This window comes from Hippoglossus stenolepis, chromosome 12 (genome assembly GCF_022539355.2).
Source record: "Hippoglossus stenolepis isolate QCI-W04-F060 chromosome 12, HSTE1.2, whole genome shotgun sequence".
In the NCBI taxonomy this organism is placed as follows: Eukaryota; Metazoa; Chordata; class Actinopteri; order Pleuronectiformes; family Pleuronectidae; genus Hippoglossus; species Hippoglossus stenolepis.
In genome coordinates, this window is record NC_061494.1 from 6,431,542 (window position 1) to 6,440,030 (window position 8,489).

The window sequence follows — 8,489 nt, forward strand, 5'->3', positions numbered from 1 at the left end:
CGATTTCTGATTTAGGTTTTTGAAGGAGATGATGCGTTTAAGAGTCACGCCCGTGCGCGCGCACACGCACACACACGCACACACACACACACAGCATGCATCACCCTGATGATTCAATTACATAAACCAAGTCTAAACTCTTAAATCAATTGGCCTTTGGACAATGAATCCTAGTCAATGCATTGTCTAAATTACGCTACAATGATGCAATGATGTTTTTGATTTAAAAAAAGTAAAAGATGTCAAATGACATCCGCAATATGTAAAGTTACATTTGGATACTGAATTTATTTTGCTGTCACAATAAATTCAGAGCGGGGTTACACACTTTAAGAGCCTGGTAGCAAAATGTAATTATTAATAGATGAACAAAGCCAACAACCACATTACAAGCTGCTCAGACACACCCAGCTCTGCAGTTTGTTTTGCTGCCCATGTCCAGTGAGGTCACCAACACAGATGTCACAGACCTACAAGTGACAAACGACCATCTCACGATGAAATATTCATGGAGTGCTGCGATTCAGAAACACTAAACTTTTTTTCCACCTGCACAGACGCCTCTTTCTCCGTCTTCTTCAGGCTTCTTCTTGGCCTCGGTCCCATAATGCCCCTCGCAGACTCCACAGACAACTCCAGCATCTGCCTGAACTCAGCTCGCTCCGTGCCGTAACCACGCTGCACAGGCACGGCTCAGTTTGAGGAAGCCGCAGACAGTTTACAGCCTAGCTGTTTTTACCTCCTATTATTTCCATTGGCTTTAGCAGTAAACACCTTTTTGGACTGCATTAATATTCAGCTGAAATGCCATAGATTCCTCACATTTATTTTCTTTGATGATAGGGGGGAGTTTGGCCTGTAATGCAACGCAGTTTCATTTGCATATAAGTGTTTTCCCACTTATCCACCAGCTATGAGGAGAGCAAATGTCGACCCCCTGTCCTCTGAAGTTCCAAACTGCAAACATTTTATAGGTTGTATCTGCAACCAGCAATCCCCTCTGCACACTAATGCGTAACATATGGCGGACTGTACACCTGATAAAATACCTCAGGGGCCCTGCAGTTTGGAAAATCCTCAATTCGCTCCCTAAATAAAACAAACAATGGCCTCACTAAATATATCACATGTGCCCGCTGAACTTTTCTGTGTCTCTTGACCTGCGAGTCCCCTCCCACACCATCAGCAGGTCTGTGTGCTCGCAGGCTGGTGCCATGGCAGGTACTTTTGAAAATAATACCACAGATTTTTACAGCCTCCTGCTGTAGGCTGACTGCAGCTCGCTGAAGCTGCATTGCTCTCATGTCCAACCCATATGAAGGCTGCTGATTCTTCTGCCTGTGTTTTGTGTCTTTCTGTGACAGGATGTGATCACGTCCAATGAAACGAGCTCACATCTAAAACCGGTGTCCCTGTCCACTTTTCGTCTCCAGTTTCAGCTCGGTGACAGTGCTGCAAAATGTGGCTACAATTAGAGCTGAAATGGAATATAGCTGCTGGTGTGTGGGTTACTGAGCAGGCAGGTGAAATTGTGGGCACCTGTTCTTCTGTCCCTGCCTTTGCACCCATCTGAACCTCGCTATGTCTCCCCCTCTTGGTAGCTGGGAGGGAGAAAAATCTGCCCCCCAAAAAACACACGAAATATCAGGTTTCCGTTGGCTGCGTCTGACAGCAGTTGAGTGCTTAGTGTCTGGAAAGTGAGGCGGTATGAAATACTAGTGGTGGACTTTTTGGACGGGGGCCTGTGTGCACTTGGATAATGGATGGTGCATCGCTTTGCCTTATTCTTTTACAACGTGAGAGTCGACTGAACTTGTGACACATTTCAAATGTAATTTCAGAGCATTGGATTTTTCATTAAGTACTTTAAAATAGGTTGGTGTTGAAAGAGTGAAGCATTAAACTAAAACAAACCTCACAAGCAAATAATATTTAGCTTATGGCCTGAGCTATTCAGATTATTTTTGTTCGCGCATGTGCTTTTGACAAGTTGTATCAAATATGAAGAAAAGTTATTGTAAGAACTACTTACTGCTTTTTAAATAAGGTAATGTAAACTAATCATCATGTACAGGTTTTTGTCTAATTCATTACAAATTACTATAACATCAGCTGTAAAGATAAAAACAAGCATAGACTGGTTAGTGACACAACATTTATAGCCAAGGGTTTTTGCAATATGCGACCATCCCAGCTAAAAAGCAAAAAAAAAAAACTTGTGCAAATAAATTTATCAATTGATGTGTTATTATGCCATTTAAACTCCTCAAACACTTAAGCTGATTTATTTATATATTGTGAAACAATAACAAGAATAATTATATAATAATTAAAAACATATTGTTTATGTTGATCTTTGTTTTGAAGGGGGAAAATGTCACACACTGCATTCAAAAAGGAGCTTTTTAAATGTAACAATTTAAAAGAATAACAACACAGGTTTAAAGTATTAACAAGCACTTTAACTAATTTTCTTCTCTGCTTTGAGACGTAGCGTTTTTTTCTTTCCTCAAAATTCTCCCAGGATAAACACGAGAATGAAATGTAACTCTATAACAAACAACATCTATAACAGCGAGGAGTTTTTGACATTTATGGCAAATCCTTAAATTTCAGCTGCTCCACAGCCTCACCCGGCGTCTTTGTGAACGCTGACCAAACTCTTAACGCCAGCTCTCATTAGCTTTCATACGACACTGAAGTTATTTGTGGCATCGATGCAAAGCTGTGCCAATTCTCTGGTCAGTGCTGACATAATACCCTCATCCCCCCTGCTCGACAGACGCTTGAAGTTGGTTTTAACTTGACTAACATGCACAAACAATATTTTCAGCGGGGGTGTGTGTGTCTCCATATGCATTTGTGGTGGGTATCTCTGGATCCTCTGCTATTCCTAGTGGGGGAAAACATGATACAATGTCCTGAAGCATAAGTTGCAAAGCATGGAAGCAATATAGAGAAGATGGGGCAGAAGTTCTTGAGTTCCCTGTTGTAAAAAAAAAAAGCACGGCCATGTGTTCGAAATGTGTTACAGGGTAAAATACAATGTGCTGATGTGTGTGACATCCAAACACTGACATGTTTAAGCAAAGTAGAAAGAGAAGAAAAGGTGTTTAGCCATTTGTCCTGAGCATAAATGTGAAGGTTTCTGTACGACTCCTCAGAGAGCTGGAGCTTTCCTTGACAGGCGGTGTAAATGATTGGTGGTAGTAATTCAGGTTGTGACATCTATTACGGGCCAATGAACACCTTAGCACCTCCACAGAGAAACAAACCTAAATTATACATGCTAATCATTCACTCTCGTGCACTCACAGTGTTCTTGCTGCACATTGCAGAGCTTAGCCATTGAAGGAGAGGGATGCTAACGTTGTCTAACGATTTCAAGTGCAGTTTCTGAGAGCTTCTAATTAATAACAAGCATAACTTCTTGGGTTTATGTAAGCTTAAGGTGAAACGATTACTTCTCCACCTGCAGTGGGGGCTACCATATAATTGCATGCAGCATGAACATGTGAACTCTAAACCCGACAGAAATAAGTGGCGGGTGACTGTGAAGCCATGTGATGTGCGATAATCTATGCGAACATCTCAAATTAATGATTTTGGATGATAAAACGGCAGTCAGAAGAAACAGGTGCAACACTGACTGTAGAATATATGAAACAAGGTAATGATAATAATACGTCTTTTCAAGTCCAATTACTGCAAAAGCCAAAGCCATTGTGCACGGTCTTGTTGCAGCGAAGACCACCCCACGGGCTGTCCTATGTGTTTATAAGCGAGGTATAATGGCAGGAGGGTGTGTAAGTGCTGCAGGTTATTTTGTATTTGGAGGTGAGGACATGGCGAATAAGACCACTTCACACATGAAAGGCAGCAGTGGGTCCATTTAATTCTCTGTGCCTCTCTTACCCTGGATCTCACTGTCCTTTTAGGGGGGACTCCAGAGGCTAGTTAAAAGGTGTCTGATTCTCACCATGAATCTAATTAGATCTCTGACTGAGGTCTTAACATCTCCTTTGGAAAAAAAAAAGAAGAACCACATGGAGGAATAAGGTGCTACAGCACCTACGCTTTACCTCCTCCTGCACCTTGGCCTGAGCTGTCCCCTGCTCCCTCCTTTTCTGGAGAAAAACAAAGTCCTGCAGGCTAATGAAGTTTGTAATTAAGGAGATTCTGTCAGGCTGAATGAGTAATTAGGACGTGGTTCCTCAGGGGTGTTAATGGTGGTCAGGCTCAGCGGAGCACGGGCTGCATGTATGGCTAAAGAGAGCACCCTTTATTAGCTCAGCAGTAAATGAAAGAGAGAGAGGAGTGCTTGCTTTTCACTCATTTTCAGGGAAGAAGCTTCTTCTTGTTTGCTGCATTATAAAATGTTAATATAAAAGGGTTGCAGTGTCATTTTAGAAACACATAATCTGAATATGTCCTTCTCGCTTATTTCTTCCAGATGATAATGTTTACATTTGTCTATGGGAAACATTACTGCATATGTTGGCCCACTAATTTCCTATAGATTTCTGATGTGTTGTGAAATCAGATATAATTCGAGGGAAATGGCTTCGGGACAGGACCGCGCTCTGTTCTCGGTGAAGACATCTCCGTTCTAATTATCACATTTACTCCAGATTGGTTGACTGTGCTGCTGATAAAGAAAGTTCACCTGGCCTCAATTAACTATATTTATCTCAGATTATCCCTCCATGAGATTTCTGCTCTGGCAAAAAGATTAGCATTATTAAGAGTCGCATATGCAGGATGAATACATTTTCAGACAAAGTGACATCTCTTAAGGATGAGAAATTAAATCAATGAAATGAAGAATCAAAAGGAAGCAGCTGCATGTTCTTGGGATTCTCTCAGGCAGTGCACGTCTTTTTCCCCGAGTGCTATAAAATCACAGTTTATATCAACTGACATGCTCTTTCATTTGAACAAATATAATTTAAAATTACATTTGATAAGTGTTTACAGTGTAAACTGTCAGTGTTATGAATTTGATCAACTTGTGTACTTTTCCTATTTATTATCTAGACTGTGGCGGCCTGCATTATTCTTATTTGTCCCACTGCAATTTTCTAATGAAGCAATTTTCTTTTACACCTCATAAGAAATCTTAAACTTGCTTTGTGCAGCGCCATTTGCCGACAGTTTCAGCTGCAGTTGTGTACGTACCAGCAAGTGGCATGAAATGCAGATCTCTCCCTCACATGATGGAACTTCCCTTTCAATTTGTAGTCTGTGTGCCTGTCACTCAGAATTTGTAGCGTATTACTTGTACGCTTGCACCCCCACTACCTCTACAGATCAAATTAATTCTGTGGGAAATGCTGTGCTTACATTATTCAAAATGTTTCTAACAATGTTCAAACCCAGAGACATCCTCAATTTTATTCAAGCTAACGGGACATTTTGTTTTTGTAGCGTTTGGATTTCATCGTAGTCCGTCTCTGCTGTATCTTTGGGGGCAAAACAACTTATGAGGAGGGAAAAAACAGCTAGCCACTTAGCCGGTTGGCTGTTTTTGCCTTCCAGTGTTTTTGTCACTCATAACGGATCATGATTATTCATTGATGTTTTCTGCATAACGTGAATAAAACTGATGCATTACCTCACCCAAGTCTGAGTCACGTCAGGTAGATTTCCATAAATAATGGTGATGAAGACAACAACTCCCTCCCTTGATCCCATGCTGCTTCACAACGCCATCAAACTAGGTCTTTTGTTATTGATTTGATTGAGAGACCCAATAGTGGCCAAAGTTACATGTTACATGAATCCAACTCGTTCATCAACACATTTGCATCCAGTGGTGAGATTTGTTTTAATTTGATATTTGCTCTGATCTGGCAAATGGGAAAACATACAGTTGGTGTGATACAAAAATAAGTGACAACACCAAATAACCACACACACACACACCAGATATGAACAGATCAGTGTGTTTACAAACCGATGTCCTTGATAGATACAGTAGAACGATTTTCTTCAGAGGTGGCTCTGTTTGATCTCGGGTTAACCTCTACATTCTCTAAAATCATTTACACTGTTTAGACTGGGAAGTGTCCTGCTGCAAGGCACAACACCTGGGCTTTGAACCCATGACCTCACATCTGAGTGCTCTCGCTGAAGCCCCTGCTGCCTCCCGGTTAGCTGGAGGATCAGCGTGGACAGACAGGCCCAAAACTCTTCATTTCCTGTTTCGCCTGCAACCAACCTTTCCCAAACTAAAAAAGAAATGCTACCTGTGTTTCAGATAATATAATCAACATAACCAAGGTATGACCTTTATGAGGACAAGACATGTTTTCACTGCAAAGTCACAAACCAGAGAAGCCAGCGGGATGAGAGTAAATGAGGGGCTTTTAAGTAATGTTACATTTTTGATGTGGTCATTCATTTTTATATATATATATATATATATATATATATATATATATATATATATATATATATATATATATATATATATATATATAATCAACAAAAAAGAGGATATTTTAAAGTAGCATTCTTCTAGATTTGTCCCCTTCATCAACACTTTTGTTTTCTTAGGATGGCTGTCACAGACAAGAAGAGCGATCGGAGTTGCAGACTCATTACAGGTTAAGTAGAACAGGTGTTTGTCAGCTCCAGGCAGACCTACGTGGATGAGACCTTTTCATGTCGGCTACTTCCTCACACATTAGTCTTCAGCCAAATTGCTCTGAGTGGAGGCTTCGCCCCGCCCATCCCTCCCCGTCCATCGTGACCTCTCTCCCCTCCGTGCTCCAGGCAGGGCTGCAGATAAAAAAAAGCTGAAAAACGGCTCTAGGAATCCTAAATATTAGTGGTTGTAAATCAGCCCCCAGTGGCCTATGAATAGCAATTATCTTTTTCACACTAATAAATCCCCCCAGTCACAGATAAGATGGTTTCCCTTCCTAAGCTGCAGTAAAAACAGCTAAGTACTGAGCAAGCAAAAATAGGAGGGGTGCAGCAAATAAATGAGGGCTCTTTAGCTGTGGATTACTCTTAGACATAAGAGAAAATATGTGTTTTTTTGTGCTGGTGTGCACTGTATATCATGTATGAACTGAGAAGGATACGACACGATCACAAGACTTTGGGAATTCCGATGATATCGAGAAGCAAGGTAGAGCTCTTATCGGCCTTATCAATACCTGCTAAACATGATTCACTTCAGTGCACAGCGACTTTCAGCTGGTAGAGGTGCTGAGGTTTCTGGAAAATGTCACCGGGGGGCAGAGGTTGTATAGATGTGATAGGAACAGTCTTTGATTTTATCTGCAACAGATCAGCATGGACAAAGTTTAGCCAGTGTAGAGCGCCACTCTCAACTGATTAAATTGACAGTCCTTCAACCAGAACCACAAACCAACTTCCTGTCGTCTCCTCTGCTTTAGTGTTACCATGTGAACAAGTTCAGTCTACCTCTGCTCTCCACTGGGATTTACTAGACCTTATGTGTGTATAGGAGGAAAACACAGCAGCAGTGGGCCTTTTTTATTTTCCACTATAAGGTGACTGAACCCTTATTCCATGTAAAGACTTAAGTTAACCTCATTAAGTTCGCTCATACACTAGATACATAATTATCCCTGAGAGGATAGCCAGTGCTAATACAAATTAGAAAGATAATTAAGCTACTGAGACTGGCCAGTGCATCTCCCAGTGCACCGGACCCATAGAGCCATTATGGTGAATTAGAGCCTTTGTTTACAGTCACAACGAGAGCCTTTTACCACGGGCCTTGTTTGTCAGAAGCCCCACTCAGCCTGGATCGAAGTTTACTGCACGATATGATTGGGAACATACCAGGTGTTTGAGTTACAACTGCAGAAGAAACACAAGGTAATGTGAATTCCTCTCTTTCCAGTGTCAGGCGTGATGACATCACGACGCCTTACCTCGCTGAAAGCAAAGAACCTCGGGTCTGTTTGAGAGAAGTGCCTTTGGGTGCTCATAAAAATTCAATCTAAATGACAATTCACCTCTGTAGTGTGCAATGCATCTGGCCCTCTCCGTAACAAGGCAGTTTAGGGCCCTGCCCTGCTTACAGCTACTTCAAAGATGCCTTAAATGCCTCCTCAAGCTAGAGAAAACATTTCTCTCTTTTCCTTTGCAAATGCTCAGTCAAACAGGAACAATAAATCTGGCTGATTTTGACATTCCTTTTTAGATCATATGATACCTGAACAGCAGAGTAAAAACTCAAACTGCTCGCAGCCTGCAGTGCACAACAAACATATATGTGAGCTGCTCGGCCTGGTCTCGCTGCAGCGTCACGATTAGATCAGGGCCGGATTTTATGGTGAAAATATGTCAAGAGAAAGGATAAGTACAGCCAGCTGGATGCATTTTAGAGAGCAATTCCCTTTTGTCATAGGACGAGCACATGCTGTGTTAGGGCCCAAATGTAAATGCATTTTAGTGCACCACACCAATTGTAAGGGGAATCATTGCACACACTTGCGCTTTATAAA